The sequence below is a fragment of the Mus caroli genome, unplaced genomic scaffold, assembly GCF_978045245.1.
Source record: "Mus caroli unplaced genomic scaffold, Mus_caroli_1 scaffold_9, whole genome shotgun sequence".
Lineage (NCBI taxonomy): Eukaryota > Metazoa > Chordata > Mammalia > Rodentia > Muridae > Mus > Mus caroli.
This window is the reverse complement of record NW_028227264.1, coordinates 101,370,148-101,387,685: the sequence shown is the minus strand read 5'-3', so window position 1 is coordinate 101,387,685 and position 17,538 is coordinate 101,370,148. Positions and strand designations below refer to the sequence as shown.

Sequence of the window (17,538 nt, the reverse complement as noted above, 5' to 3'; positions counted from 1 at the left end):
TCTTGGTAATATGTCTCATAAAGCTTGAATTATTCTTTAAGGATAAACACCATGTAGAGAGAGCTGAAGAGAGAAGAGCTATAAAACCCACAGGGAAATGAGTGATATAATTCTATACACTGGAGGATGAATTTGGTAGTAAGATGAGAGTTCTTCTTCATCTTCTCGTTATTTCTCCTTATACTAGAGTTTTTCTTTTGCAAATTCCTGTGGAGCATCCTTGAAAGAAACAAACACATTTACCACTCATCAAAATTCGTGCACATATCCATATTATCCACAGGGTGAAATAAGGCTGTGTTAAGAAACACTAAAACTAAAATCACATTGACAATGATTGCTAAACCATATAAAGTATAGGTGCACAACTGTTGAAGTGAAAATAGAGAAGAAATTAGACTTTGGAATGCAGAACCATGTTTAGAAATATCTTAAGGTCTAAAATTACAAAGCCTATTGTAACTATTGTTCAAATAACAATGTTTACATTAAACCATTTTATTAAGGTTTTAGATAGGAACATATATTTTAATTACACAATAGAAATCATAGGTAATTTTTTAAATGGAACAAGAAATGGTGTGTGTTTGCATTGATTAATATTAGCTGATGTCTAAAAGCTTTCTCTAGAATGATCACATTTCTGGTCTTAGGTTTGTACATCCAAAATGTATTCTGTTCTTTATTGAAGTGCTAGAACAATGAATGATATAGGTCAATTTCATTTACCTTACAGGGAGGTTCTGGCCTAATTTCCTATCATGAAACCACTACATTTAAATTCAACTAGAAAATATAGCAAAGTTTCATAAAACCAATGGAGGAACTCAAGTACATCTGAAACTTAAAACTAACACCCTAGGAATTCACACAGCAGCGTGTGCTTGGTGGATATAAAGATGAATGGAAACCTGGCAGTTTTCATTTAAAAGTGTCCCTCCAAATATTATTGTTCTATTCCATTTTAATTCTGTAAAGATGAGCAAAACTTTTAAAAATGCATTTTAGAATTATGCATTGGACTAGTTTATACACCTTTTCTCCACTTAAAACACATTATTAAAGTAGTAATATTTATATACAAACTAAGGTCAGTACTTCTGAAATTCCATGCTCATAGCTTATTGTTCATTAGGTATTATCTAATCAAACTAAGTTTATATGTAACATTCTGAGGAAAGAACTGTTCAACTTTTCCATACTTTACTAGGAAGGAGCAGTGACATTATTAACTATAATACTACCATGTATTATATATTACTATAAAACATTGAAATAAAAGTAAACAAGCAATCATTCCCTATCCCACTACACTGCATCTCAATATATTTAAGCACAATTTTCACTGATGTCATTAATGTAATTGAAAATAATCTTGCCATGCTTTGGGTGTTCTTACACTGCATTGACTAAGTGTTAAACACAAGATCTAACTCCTAGCTCACTTATGTAGAATGATAGGCCACTATTTCATCTTTTAATTTCTCAAGTCCTCACTCTATAAAGTGATGAAAGCAATAATTAATAATTACCATGTAAATCTGTTGATCAGATTCTCATGAGGAAAAAAAAATCCTCAAGTGATCTTGTAATTTTTACTCTTTGGGATGTCTTGGAGAGAAACAAGCTCTTTTGAATTTCTGTGTAACATCCAAAGTCATTTTAACCCTGGAACACATCACTGTCCCTCTAAAAAGGACTGAGACTATGCTATTAGATAATTGAACCTGAGGTGTGAAATTTATTGATTTTTTGTTGAAAGAAAAAGATTGAAGTGTTGTTCAGGATTAAAAAGCAGTTTTGGTTTTTGTGAAATAATAAAAATAAATAATAATGATAATAATAAATAATAATTCTAAACTGTTAAATGAAAATTTAAGACCATTTTTTGGTCATATTTAAGGGCCTGAAATGAAAGACACATTTCTAATTTCCTCAGTTGATATTCATAACTGAAGCAGACTGAAATGTTACAGATTTAGAATACTGGCCAACTTCACAGAATCATTAGTGCTGCTTTTCTGAAGCCTCTCTCCCTGGCTCAGAGATTCTTCTCTTCTAAGCTAGGTTTTCAATTAATTTTATCAGTGTGTTTGTCTCTCCAACACCTCCTGGTAACAAAAACACTAGTCTTACTTGAGAAGAACCTACCTTGTTATTGTTTCTTTAAAGACCTTACCTCCAAAACTGTGGGTTTCCACATTAGTATCTAGGCAAATATAATTCATCCCATAACATTTACTATCTGTCCACATACAGAAAGTAACACTCACTGGCATTTAAAAAAAATGATGAAAATATGCCTGATAAACAAGCTTTTGTATATCCTTAGAAATTTGTTTGCCATTATTCATGAATTGATAGACCCAGTAATCTGAAAAACCTGTTTTCCTACTAAGAGTTTGGTTAAGTTATTTCACATCTGATAGGGTTTATCCTTTTTGTTTGAAATGATTTAATTTCTTTTAAAAAGATGAATAGTGTTCTGCTTTGTATATAACAGTTCCTTTCTCTAGCTCCTCCATTGGGGGCCTTGTACTTGCAACCCTATAGGTGGAACAACAATATAAACTAAGAGTAACCCCGGAGCTCATGTCTCTAGCTGCATATGTATCAGAAGATGGCCTAGTCGGCTATCATTGGGAAGAGAGGCCCCTTGGTCTTGCAAACTTTATATGCCTCAGTACAGGGGAACACCAGGGCCGGGTGGGTAGGGGAGTGGGGGGGGGGTCTGGGGGACTTTTCAGATAGCATTTGAAATGTAAATGAAGAAAATACATAATTAAAAAAAAAACATAGTTCCTTGATCTTTCACCACTATGTGAACACCTTGCTTGTTTGTAAAGCATGCATCAAAAACAAAGTTAGTCAACAACAAGAAAGCATTGTTGAAGGAAAATTCACCTTAAGGTATTGGGGACCAGGTTAGTCTGTTTAAAATCATGTTTGTATCAAAAGTGTTGAGTTAGTGTATCTAAATATCTAGCTGGAGTTAGCAGAAACAGAAGGAATAATTTTGTGAGACTCTAGACCCTAATAGAAGGCAACACATAAGTCAAAGCAACGCAAGCATAGGACACACCTCAAACTGACAATGTGATTAACCATGCTATCCATGGGTACTTACAGTACTTACCAGAATAGCACTTTAGAAAAATATTTTGTAACATATCATTATTAATTTAACATCAGTCTATGGATATTTACCCGCTAACAAATTTTCATAGATATGGAAACAGAGCACTGGATGAAATTAGAGCATGATGCTAAGAATCATTATAACCAAAAGCTAGTTTTTTGAGAAAATCAGCAATATAGATAAACCCTTAGACAAACTCACTAAAGGACACAGAGACAGTATCCAAATTAACAAAATCAGAAATGGAAAAGGGAGACATAACAATAGAAATGGAGGAAATTAAAAAAATCATCAGATTCTACTACAAAAGTCTATACTCAGTAAAAGTGGAATATCTATATGAAATTAATGGTTTTCTTGACAGATACCATGTTCCGAAGTTAAATCAAGAACAGGTAAACTATCAAAACAGTCTCATAACACCTAAGGAGATAGAAGCAGTCATTAGAGAAATTACCCAAGGAGCTAAAGGGAACTGCAACCCTATAGGTAGAACAACAATATGAACTAACCAGTACCCCGGAGCTCTTGTCTCTAGCTGCATATGTATCAAAAGATGGCCTAGTCGGCCATCACTGCAAAGAGAGGCCCATTGGACTTGCAAACTTTATATACCCCAGTACAGGGGAACCCCAGGGCCAAAAAGGGGGAGTGGGTGGTTAGGGGATTGTGGGGTGGGTGGGTATGGGGGACTTTTGGGATAGCATTGAAAATGTAAATGAGGAAAATACCTAATAAAAAAATAATTAAAAAAATTATCTTGACAAAAAAAAATCCTCCCAATGGGAGGGGGGGGGATACAGATGCTTTTAATGCAAAACTCTATCAGACCTTCAAAGAAAAGCTAATACTAACACTCCTTAAACTAATCCATAAAATAGAAACATAAGAACACTATCTAATTCATTCTATGAAGCTGCAGTTACTCTAATGTCTAAACCACACAAAGACCCAATACAAAAGACAACTTCTCTTATTTCTCTTATGAATATTGATGCAAAAATACTCAATAAAAGTTTCACAAGCCAATTCCAAGAACAAATCAAAACCCTAATTCCCCACGATGAGGTAGGCCTCATCTCAGGATTGCAGGGATGGTGCAATATGGTATGGTGCAATATGTGAAAATCAATTAACCTAATCCACTATATAAAAAATTCAAATAAGAAAATCACATGATTCTACTACAAAAGTCATCTCATTAGATGCTGAAAAAAAACATTTGACAAAATACAACAACTCTTTATATTAAAATATTGGAGAGATCAGAAATTTAAGGTCCATACAGAAACATAAAAAAGGCAATATACAGCAAAAAAACAGCCAGAATCAAATTAAATGTAGAGAAACTTGAAGCAATCCCACTAAAATCAGGGACAAGACAAGGCTTCCTTCTCTTTCCCTATCTATTCAATATAGTACTAGAAGATGAAAAAGACAACAAAAGGATATCAAGGGGATACAAATTGGAAAAGAAGAAGTGAAAGTATCACTATTTGTTGATGATACGATATTATTCATACATGACCCCAAAAATTTACCAGAAAACTTCTACAGCTGAGAATCAATTTTAGCAAATTGTCTGGATACAAAATGAACTCAAACAAATTAGTAGCTTTCCTTTATACAAATGAAAAACAGGATGAGAAAGAAAATAGGAAAATAACACCCATCACAATAATCACAAATAATATAAAATATCTTGTCATAACTCTAACCAAACAACTGAATGATCTGTATGGCAAGAACATCAAGTCTCTGAAGAAAGAAATTGAAAAAGACCTCAGAAAATGGAAAGATGCCCATGCTTATGGATTGGTAGGTTTAATATAGAGAAAAATGGTCATCTTTCCAAAAGCAATCTATATATTCAACAGAATCCCCATAAAAATTAGAACACAATTCTTTCCATGCATGGAAAGAGCAATTCTCAAATTCATATGGAAAAATAAAGACCCAAAAAATACAAACAGAAAAAAAAAATAAACAGGATAGAAAAAAACAATTCTCAACAATAAAAGAACTTTTGGGGAAATAACCATCTCTGACCTCAAGCTGTACTACAGAGCAATAGTGATAAAAAAAAAAAAAAACAACAGCATAATATTGTTACAGAGACAGAGAGTTTGATCAATGGAATAGAACTGAAGACCTAGAATTGAACCCAAACACTATAGACACTTCAAAATGGACAAAGAAGTAAAAAACATAAAATGAAAAAAAGGGAAAGCATCTTCAGTAAACGGTGCTGGTCGAACTGGCAGCCTGTACACAGAAAAATGAAAATAGATCCATACTTATCTCCTTACACAAACCTCAAGTCCAAGTGGATCAAGGGCTTCAACATAAAACAAGATACACTGAATCGATTAGAAAAGAAAGTGGGAAAGAGCCTCAAACTCATTGGCAGAGGGGAAAATTTTCCAGAATAGAACTCCAATGGCTCAGGCACTAAGATCAACAAATAAGTGGTACCACATGATATTGAAAATTTTCTGTAAGGCAGAAGACACAGTCAATAAGACAAATTGGCAACCTACAGAATGGGGGAAAATCTTCACTAGACCAACATCCCATAGAAGGCTAATATCCAAAATATATAAAGAACTCAAGAATCTAACCTCCCCCAAACCAAATAATGTAATTATAAATGGGGTACAGAGGTAAACAGAGAATTCACAACAGAAGAATCTCTAACAGCTGAGAAGCACTTCAAGAAAAGTTTAAAGTCTGTAGTCATCAGGGAAATGCAAATAAAATGACCCTGAGATTTCATCTCACACCAATAGAATGGCTAAAATCAAACACTCAGGTGACAGCAGATGCTGGAGAGGATGTGGAGAAAGAGGAATACTCCTCCATTGCTGGTGGGATTGCAAGCTGGTATAACCACTCTGGAAATCAGTCTGGTGGCTCCTCTGAAAATTGGAAATGGTTCTACCCAAAGACCCAACTATACCACTCCTGGGCATACACCCAAAAGATGCCGCACTATACCACAAGGAAACATGGTCCACTATGTTCATGGCATCTTTATTAGTAATAGTCTGAAGCTAGAATCCCAGATGTCCCTCAATTAAATAGTGTATACAGAAAATATGGTTCATTTAAACAATGGAATTATATTCAGCTATTAAGAATGAGGACATCATAAATTTTGCGGGAAAATGGGTGGAACTAGAAAATATCATGCTGAGTGAGATAACCCAGACCCAAGGTACATGTATGGTATGCCATCCCTAATAAGTGGATATTGGGGGAAAAATACCCATGACACAACCCACAGATCTTAAATCTTAAGAAGTTTAACAAGCAGAAAGGTCCAAGTGAATGGCTTTCAATCCCACTTAGAAATGAGAAGAAAAAAATCATGGGAGGCAGAGGGAGGTAGGAACCTAGGTGGGCAAGGGGAGGGGAAATGAGAACAGGATCAGATATAGAGGGTGGTGCAGGAGAGAAGCCCATAAGGCCTGCAGAACCAATGGAAATATGTAGCCTTGAGGGGTGGGAGGTGGTGGTGGACCCTCTAGAAAGTACCAAAGACCTGAGAGATGAGAGACTCTGGAAGTTAATGGGGATAGCCTTAGCTGAAATACACAAAACTGTGGAGTGAGAACTCCCTCCAGTAGATAGACAGGACCACAAGTAGAGGGACAGGTTAACCCACACTCAGAACTTCTGACCCAGAATAGTTCCTCTCTAACAGAATTGCAGGGACAAAAATGAAGAAGAGACTGAAGGGACAGTGGTCCAGTGACCGGCCCAACTTGGAATATTTCTCATGAGATAGGGAGCAGGGGGTGGGATAGGGTGGGGCAAAGGCCTGACACTATTACTGATGCTGTGATGTGCTTACAGACAGGGGCCTAGCATTGCTGTTATCTGAGAGGCCCTACCTGCAGCTGATTGAGACATGCAAATACTTACACCCAAGCATTGGACCAAATGAAATTGGGACCCCCTATGGTTGAATTGGATCAAGGAATGAAGAAGCTGAAGGGGAGGGCAACCACATAGGAAGACCAGAAGTCACAAATAACCTGGACTTCAGGGAGCACCTAGAAACTGAACCACCAATCAGGCAACATACAGAAACTGGTTGAAGGCCCAAGGCACATATATACCAGAGGATTGCCTGGTCTGCTCTAGAGAGAATTGAGACTTCAGGGGTAGGGGAGGTCTGTGGAAAGGGAGCATCCTCTTGGAAATAGGGGGGAGGAGGAATGAGACTTGGGGGGGCAACAGCTGAATAGTAAATTAATAAAATTAAATTAAAAGAGCATGGTATTGATACAGAGACAGACACATTGGTCAGTGGAATAGAACTGAAGAACCTGAAATAAAACCACACACTTATGGACACTTGATCTTTGACAAAGAAGCCAAAAATATACAGTGGAAAAAGGAAAGTATCTTTAATGAATGGTGCTGGTCCAAGTGGCTGTCTGTATGTAGAAAAATGAAAATAGATCCATATTTGTCACCTTGCACAAAGCTCAAGTCCAAGTGGATCAAGGACAAACAAACAAACAAAGGAAAAAACACAAAAACCTGAAAAATTGAAATTTATCCATTGCTGGTATAAATACAAATTCATTGAGATACTATGACAACCTTTTTGGAAGTTCCTCAGGAATATTTGTACCAATGAGCCTCAAGATGCAGGTATACTGCACTAGGGCATATACACAAAATTTGCATCATCCTACAAAGGAGATATTTCCTTAACTATGTTAATTGCTGTGCTATGCATAGTATGTAAAATTTGGAAGTGATCTAGAAGTCACTCAGCAAATGAATGGCTTCAAAAATTGCAACTCTGTGGTAAAATAACACAATGGAGTATTACTCAGCTGATAAAGCAAATTGACCTAGACACTTGCAGGTAAATGGATATAACAGGAAATAATGACCCTGAGTGAAGTGTTTGAGACCCAGGAAGACAAATGTGGTATGTACCCACATATACGTGGATATTAACTCTGAAGGCAATTATAATCATGCTATAACCCACCGAAGCACAGAGGTTAGTTATAGAATAAAGGATGAGGAAACAGATAGATCATACTAGGAAAGGAAAATATAATAATTACGGATGGATATGGTAGTGTCTAGAACAGGAGGATTAAGTGATGAAGACAAGAGAAAGACTCTTAAATTTAAGGCTTGTTTGAAGAGTAGTGTGGAAACAAAGTAATAGAAAGTTGCTAAAATATACACATATATTAAAGCATTCTAAATGCGCTCACTAAATAATGTAGGAGACAGAGACTCAGCTGAGCATTTCTTGTCATCAAGTGAAATTATCAGTACCTAAGAGGTACCATGAAAATCCTCAATTAACCAAGGCTGCTGAGATTTTAGGCTGTTCTCCAGGAAGACTAAACTGAGAGCAATGCTCCTTGATGAATATACCACCCCATAATCCATTGAAGATGGAAAAGTCTGCTGATTCCTACATAGAGCCACCACCCTTACATTCTACTGTATTTAGTGCACGATGCTCCTCTGCTTACTACCCACAAGAAACATAAATGCCAAAACAGAGACAAATCCTTTGATTTATAGTGGTTTTCTTCCTGAAAGATATGCTTGAACAATGGTGGCACAAAGCTTATGGGAGTCACCAACCAATCGGCGATTTGATTGAGACCCACTCTATAAGATGTGCCACATACCCAACACTGTTAGGGTGACCAAGAGCTAGAGAAAAGATAGACCAGAAATCTAAAACCAAATACTACTATTATTAGAATAAATAAATAGATAAATAAATAAGCAGCAATACAATGACTCCTAATCACATGCTATACTCATAGTTTAGAACTTGCCCAGCCATCAACAGAGAAGCCTTCCACCCGAAACAGATGAGAGCAAGCACCTAGACATTATGAAAAGAGTTTGTGATCTTGGAACAGTTAACTGAAAAGGGAAGGCCACTATTAAATGTCCTGCCCCAGGGCCCAGGAAATCTTGTAGTAGAGAAGGCAGAAAGAGTCCAAGAGCAAGAGGGAATAGAGGACACCAACAAAATACCAGTAAGATTAAAAACTGATATGTACTTACAGAGACTGGGGAAGCATATATTTGACTTACATTAATTCATACAAGGTCTTCTGATTAAAAGTTATGGCTTCCAGTTTAGTGTTTCATTGAGACTCCTGAATGTGTGTGTGTGTGTGAGTGTGTGTGTGTGTGTGTGTGTGTTTAAGAGGGTCTCTGATTTCTGATGTGTTTATCATATTGTATAATTATTTTTATTAACAGTTAGAATCCTGTTTTATATATATATATATATATATATATATATATATATATATATATATATAGTTTTTATATTTTTGGTTTTTTGAGACAGGGTTTCTCTGTAGACCTGACTGTCCTGGAACTCACTTTGTAGACCAGGCTGGCTCAAACTCAGAAATCCACCTGCCTCTGCCTCCCAATTGCTGGGATTAAAGTCGTGTGCCACCACGCCCGGCTAGAAGCCTGTTTTCTAATGAGAGACAGAAAAGTGCTCTATCCAGATGGGAGTGAAGGTGGGGAAAAATCCAGAAGTGCAGAATGAGGGGAATTCATAATCAGGAGGAAAAGGTCTTTTTTTTTTCCAATTAAAGCCAAAATTAGATTTGCTATTTTTTCAACGTGGATGCTATTTAGTTTACCTAAAGTTTTAATGTAATACTTTCTTCTTTGCAGGGTAATTTTCTATGCTTGATTTTCTCTAAGCAGCCAGAATATGTAGACATCTCCGTACTAGAACTATTTGCAAAAGAGAATACAAATAAAATGTTTACAAGGTAAAATCTAATAAGCAAGAGGATTTATTGTCTTGTCTCCTGTTGTTATGTCCTTTGGGAGGAGGTACAAGAGAAATGAGCCACAGTTATGTCTGCTTTCCTTGCTAAGTTATGACTGATATTTTAGCTGTTTGATATTCATATAGAAAGTGCCTGCCAGTTTCTAATCAATTTCTAATTTTATATTTGCATGTGTAATGTTTTGGCACATCTACAAATACTTTAATACTAAAAGACAAAACACTGTCAATGTTTAATTTCTTACTTAATATAATTATACTATTTGAAACACAAAACAACACACATGAATTATTGAGAAAGTGGAGAGTCAAGAATCTTCAGTGGAAACCTAAATGTTCCTTACTTAAAAGGCTGTGATAAAATTGCCTTTGAGATGAGTACCATTTATTAGATATTGATTGTGATAGAAGTTTTTGATACTTGAATATATGAACTCCCCAAACAAAATTTTAAAGCTAGATATCATTATTGTATAGACACAACTGAGGCCAGAGGTATAGAGAGATAAAGAAACTTAGACATACTTCCTTACTGTATCTAACAATATTTTTTTATCCTCAATCCAATGTTTCATTCATTATGCTACTTTTACATGTGGGATATAGTTAAAAGAGGATTTGAAATCTAATAGGTCATCTGCATGTATTCCCCATAAAGATATATGCAAGTCACTGACAAACTATTAGACGTTTCATACATTATATGTACATAAAAGATCACCCTTTTCTTTGATCCAATTAGAGGCCCTGAAATATTAATAAACTCTTTGACTTAGGACAGAATAGTATTACACGTTTTCCTACTACATGTTGCGCAGAAGCAGCAAAGCCATCACAAGTACTCAATAAACATTATTTAGTAGCAAATAATAAAATGAAATTACAGTAATATATTTTGCAATGAACTCACCATAAGATGGAATAAAATAACTTTTAGTACTAGAGCAAGAAGCTGAGCCAATTTAAATATCTGGGTAAGTAAATGTGGCTTATGGGAAGGCAGAAGGTGCTGGCATGATTGTAATAAAAAAGGTTAACATGAGGTCAGGGTGATAAGAAAGTTCATTGTAATTTGGAGTTGGTTTTCAGATGTGTTTGATCCATATAATATTCTAAAGTCAATTAAAAGCATTGTTTAGCTACTATTATATCTTCCTTTTCTCAATGCTGAGATAACTACCTTTTGTTGTATATTGGTACTTTTCAAAAAAAATGTGTTACCTAAAATAACTGTTTTAATGCTCTTTATAACAGAAGCTGAAAATTTTAGGAGAGTCACTGGTTAAAATAAAATGGGCATGCTTTGTCCTTAAACATTCATGAGCAACTGAGATACAGAAGCATTTGAGGGCTTTTAGATTGTTCTTTTGTAGATTTAAAGTAGAGCTTTCCATTATTGGTGAAAAAGAAAAAGAACAAACAGACTGCAAACGAGTGGAGAAAGAGGTTCCACAAAAGAGAACAGCTTGCCAAATGGTAGTATCCATGGAGAAACCTCAATTTTAACTCTGATTCTTCATTTCCCCCAAAAGTATGGGGAAGAAAGTACTTAAAAGTGGAGTTTGAGGATTCAATTCTCTTTATGCTTTTCGATTTATTCCCCTTTTAGTCCCTTTAAGCATAAGGGGGATTCTCTGAAAGTCACTGTCTTTCTGATTCTCTCTCTTCTCTCTTCTCTCTTCTCTCGTCTCTCTTCACTCTTCTCTCTTCTCTTCTCTCCTCTCTCTCTCTCTCTCTCTCTCTCTCTCTCTCTCTCTCTCTCTCTCTCTCTCTCTCTCTCTCTTTCTCTCCCTCTCCCTCTCTCTCATCTTCTTAATACTTTCTGCAATGCTCCAAAAAAAGTAGACTCTTTCAAAGTCAGCTACCACTTCCTCTTCTAAGTCCATGATTAACCCAGGATGGGTACATAAAGTCTGTGTCCCAGTCCAAACAGAGCAGCTGCTACACTCTAACTCACTGTATATACACCTGCAGTAGTCATACCTGCAAAAGGTTCATAGTCATTTTTCCTCATGGAAAACTACCAGCAACCCAGTAGATTTCACTGAGCCCATTCATGCAGTCAAGAGATGTTAGAATGCATCGAACACTCATAACACAGTAGTTTCAGAAAATGTCCTCTTGCTTTATAAACTCTGTGATCTCTCTGAGACAATTGACATACACATCTTTAACTTTTAGTAAACACACAGAAAGAAGTCATCTTTCCTATTGCAATAGATCTTTGTAAAATATGCAATTTCACGTAGGTCAAAGCTGCTTCCTCCCTTTTCATTATACCAGTAATTGTTCAGAACTTTGGCAGCTTTTACATTTTTACTTTACTAAATGCTTTTTCCACCTAAGGGACAGCATGAGAATTTTTATATACTAAAAAATAATTTTTTTACAATATATTTGTATTTGTAACAGCATAGTAGATAATTTTAATAAATTTCCTTCAAACTCACAAATATTGATCAGCAACACAAAGTGTTTCTTTACCATGTTCTCAGAAATTCTTCTAGTAGAGTTTGTTTAAATTAGAAAAATTCCATCATTCATATGTCTGCATAAACAGCCATGAAAAACAGCATATTTAGTATCAGCATTCAGTAGAAAGTATTTGCCAAGACAGAGAAAATATGACTATTCCAAAATACACAGGCTGGAGCAAGTTTTCAAAGTACGTATTTCCCCTCATTATTGGCTGTAGCTACAAAAGGAAAACCCTCCAGAGAATTAATATGAACTTATTATAATGCAGCCTGCAGCACTGTTTTGTTTTGGTTTTGCTTGTTTTGTGCTGACACAGCAATTTAAAGTATATATTCTTATCTTCAGTAAAGGAATCCTATTATTTCCCATGCAAACATGCAGCAATAAAGTGCCATTACCCAGTCAATACTGACTCCTTAACATCTTTCTCTATTTGCAGGTTTGGATTCCCAGCTCATTAGCTTATTACTTGATAAATAGGAGAGGGTAATGAATTGAGAAAATAGCTACGTACCTTCAGAGAAAACCTGCCCGATAACAATAATCCATTAGGAGCCTGGCAATATCCTCTGATCTATTGCCCGCAAAGCTACGACTGGATGGAGAGTTTCATTCCCTGGGCTCAGCTCTCCAGAAGAAAACCAGCACAATTTAAATATTTCTTGGAATGTGACAGCTCTCTAGATCCCCGGTTGCGTTCTGTTCCCCAGGGATGGCAATCTGGTGTTCCTGTGTGCACAGAGCAGTGAAGATGAATTGAAAACGCTTGAGATAAATTAGGAATGGCTAAGTTAAAACTGTCTCTGCTCCAGACTCTCTCATCTGCAGTCTGCAAGCCTGTTTTTCTGTGAAAAAGCTAGATGGCAGGCTGCCTCAGTAAGTTCTTAAGCGACAGAGAGCATTTTCAATGAAGAAAAATTCTCCCATTATCTAAGCTAATGTGACGGCTGCTAAATCTAGTATTTTAAAGTGTCTCGTGGCATGGAATTTATTTGCACTATTGCTTTCCTTCAAACTACAGTCTAGAATCTGTTCCTTAAAAATATATACAGCATCATGTGGTGGAAGCAAAGTTTTACTTACAATGAATTCTCTCTCTTTTCTTTTTCTACTTTAATAATAATTTATCCATCCAGTATTTACTCCTTTGTTTCTAAGCATTTTATTATATTTTCTAACACAGAGACAGTTTTGTTTTATATTTTAGTATACAGTTATGAAAAATAGTATTTTTAGTGACAATCACTTAAGTGGATTCAGTTCCACAAAGAAATATGTGGTTCTCTAATGTCACTCAAAATTCAAAAGGCATAATATAACAAACAAAAATATCTAATGCTAACAAGTAATTAAAGAAGTAAATGTTGTACCTTTGGACAGAGCCCTAAACATCCCATCTTTTTTAATAATATTCTGTATTTGAGACATAAAACAGCGTTCTTTTGGTATCTTAAAACCAAGCAAAGCATCAAGGCATTTTTAAAATGCACAGATCCATGTCTTAGATTTGTAATATGAGGAGGAATGTAATTTGGAGACAAGGAAGGTAAAGGCATTCAAACTTATGAGAATATTTGCAATTTGAAAATATACCCAGCATCTATGAAATGAGTCTTCTGCTTGCTGTGTGTTCTCCTGTGCCAATGACATGTTTAATGTTTAATATGTGAATGTATGATATGGAAGCAAATTCTTGGTTCCATCATGGGAATAAGTTTACACTTTTGAGGGAAAATAAAAATATATTCAGTTATCTGGAAATCAGGAAACTTGGGTTCCATCAAACTCTTGCTTTTTTCTCTCCCAACTATGAAATCATCATAGCTAATATTTCCAGAGGATGGTGTGTGTACTGGAAACATAACATGAGACACTAGAGCTGGATGCTGCCAATTTCTTCTCATCAGGGGCTCTTAGGCAAAAAGATGTATACTTGGCTATCAAGCTATGAAAACAGTAAGTGTAATATTGGATTGTTAAGGTTTGGCCCCTTGCATAACCCACCATGTGCTGATTATTATCTACTTTAAATATCTCTCATCTTTTTCTCCCTCATTTCAACCTTTCTATCATCCACATGTCTAAACCAATTTAATGACAAAAGGCATCTATTTGATCTGTTCTGAGTTTCTTGATCATCTTTAAACTTGTTTCATATTCTAAAGTATACAAAGGGGTCTACTAATCAAGATTATAATCTGTGTTTTCATTTTTACCTGGAGAATAATGCTCTCCATCTTTACAATAATCTGTCAGCCATATGAAGTAATTCCCATTCTTATCTAAAGTCATCAAACAGAAAGCAAGTCTTCTTTTAGTAGCTTTGTATAAGGGCAGGTGATTCTGGAGAAATGGCAGATATTTAGATCAATACAATTGAACAGTAAGCAAACAAATAAAGCTTTACCAAACCAAAGATCTAACTAGCTTAGAATTCTTCGTCTGTACAATGTCTTTGGGTCAATCCCTAGGACCATTAAATAAATACATAATCTTTACTATGTTGTCAAAAGATGTTCACCAAAGGCACAAACAATTGTCGCTGAGAAGAGAACATGCTTCAAGAAATGATGCTGGAAGAATGGCTCATTGATATGCAATAGAATGAAACCAGACACCTGGATCACTAGTAAGGATGTAACATCAGCCAAATCAAACCATATTAAAATCAAAATACTGTTTATTAAGGGATTCAGTATAATGGAAAACAGTTCACAGAATTAAAGACAATATTTGCCAAAATTAATATAACAGACACGTATAATAATGGAATATATAATGGCAAGTGGGGTGGGTGTTCAGCTTTCTGTGGGATGTCCATACTATGGTTTCCAAGGCTCAAGAAACATCCCAGAAGAGGACACAACACTGTATATGATGTAAATGTGTGCAGTGAAGTACTATCTTCTGAGATTAGCATGTCTGCTGCATTCATGTGCTCACAGCTTCTGTAATTGCTAATAGAGTGAGGGAATTATGCTGAATCTCCAACATGCAGACAAATATGTGGAGCTGGGGTCTATCTGAACTCTCCTTGAGATTTCTTGGTTGTAGAAGCAGAAGGTCAGTGTTTTCAATGGTGAATCCACTGCGACTTGCCTGAGCTCCTGTCCATACGTCCACACAGGTCTACATTGAGAAGGCTCTGATTAAACGCACTGATTCACAAAACAAAAAGAATTCAGAAAAAGAGACACAGAGAGAAACTTATTTATAGAAGAGTGCAAAAGGTGAGGTGAAAGGAGGAGTAACATGTGTGGGGATATGGCTCTCATGGAATGTATGCTTATATAAATCTAAAAATCGAACTAATTCCTGTCCCATATAGAGAACCACAGCAAGCCAACCTTGAAATCACTGTTAAATAATCTGCTTTAAAAATATATGAAAAGACAAAATAGAAAAATCTCCAAAGAATGTATGTGGCAAACAATCTCATTAACTGATGTTCACCAACATTAGTCATTAGATGGAGGAAATAAAGGATACTGAATGCAACCTCATGTCTACTTGGATGGACAGCTTCTCATCCAGGCTGTACTCAGTCCTGACAAGGATGCTGAAAGAGTAAAATTCCTATCTAACATTGGGAATGTCAAGTGGGGTGCCTAGTATGAAAAAATCAGATGGTTGTTTCTCAAAAATAGAATTAACATGCAAGTCAGCATTAACACTTCTGGTGATGTACTTAACGGAACTGAAATTGATTGACATGTATCCTTATTGTGTATATCAATTTTTATATCATCATTGTAAAAAATAATCAAAAAGTGCAAACAAAATAACTCACACACTAATGTAAACATTCATTCCTTTTAAATTTTGTCCATGTTAAACAGTAATTGCACTAATTAAAATGACTATATAAGCCGGGTGTGGTGACGCACGCCTTTAATCCCAGGCAGAGGCAGGTGGATTTCTGAATTCGAGGCCAGCCTGGTCTACAGAGTGAGTTCCAGGACAGCCAGGGCTACACAGAGAAATCCTGTCTCGAAAAAAAAAACAAAATAAATAAATAAATAAATAAATAAATAAATAAATAAAATGACTATATCAAGGTTTTTCAGTCACACACAAGATAATTAATCCTTGATAATTGTATTATAAACTTGTAATGTTTCTTCTATATGTTATACCATAAGCTAAACATAAGCACTCCTTCTATTCAAGGAAACCTAATTATTAATTCTTTAAACATCTTACTAGAAGATCAAATAATGTAGATATCTTCAGCACAAAACAGATGCAGGTATAGATAATTTGTGATTTTTTTCCACTAAATCTGTGAAACCTAAATTTAAAAATTTAAATGTAAAGCTCACTCAGGATGATATCCTCCAGATGCATCCATTTGCCTAAGAATTTCATGAATTCATTGTTTTTTAATTGCTGAGTAGAACTCCATTGTGTAAATGTACCGAATTCTCTGTATCCATTCCTCTGTTGAGGGGCATCTGGGTTCTTTCCAGATTCTGGCTATTATAAATAAGGCTGCTATGAGTATGTGTCTTTATTACAATTTGGAACATATTCTGGGTATATGCCCAGGAGAGGAATTGTTGGATCTTCTGGTAGTACTATATCCAGTTTTCTGAGGAACTGCCAGACTGATTTCCAGAGTGGTTGTTCCAGCTTGCAAACCCACCAACAATGGAGGAGTGTCCCTCTATCTCCACATTCTTAACAGCATCTGCTGTCACCTTTTTGATCTTACCCATTCTGACTGGTGTGAGGTGGAATCTCAGGATATCATCCTGAGTGAGGTAACCCAATCACAAAAGAACACTCATTATTTGCACTCACTGATAAGTGGCTATTAGCCCAGAAACTTAGATTTCCCAACAAACAATTTGCAAAACACATGAAACTCAAGAAGAAGGAAGACCAAAGTGTGGATACTTCTATACTTCTTAGAATGTGGAACAAAATACCCAGGGAAGGAGTTACAGAGACAAAGTTTGGATCTGAGACAGAAGGAAGGATCATCTAGAGACTGCACCACCCAGGGATCCATCCCATATACAACCACCAAACCCAGACACTATTACATATGCCAGAAAGGTTTTGCTGACAGGACCCTGACATAGCTTTCTCTTGTGAG

At 35.8% G+C, this 17,538-nt stretch overlaps 1 protein-coding gene across 1 annotated transcript in view; it reads right to left on the bottom strand.

Annotated features, from left to right (window-relative positions):
* Positions 1 to 13,258, bottom strand: part of Mgat4c (MGAT4 family member C) — a 708,988-nt gene extending 695,730 nt beyond the window's left edge. Inside the window, exon 1 of the mRNA XM_029482259.2 lies at positions 12,952 to 13,258. The gene's annotated coding sequence lies outside the window, so the exon portion shown is untranslated. The remainder of the gene's footprint in view (positions 1 to 12,951) is intronic.
* Between the last annotated feature and the right edge of the window lie 4,280 nt (positions 13,259 to 17,538).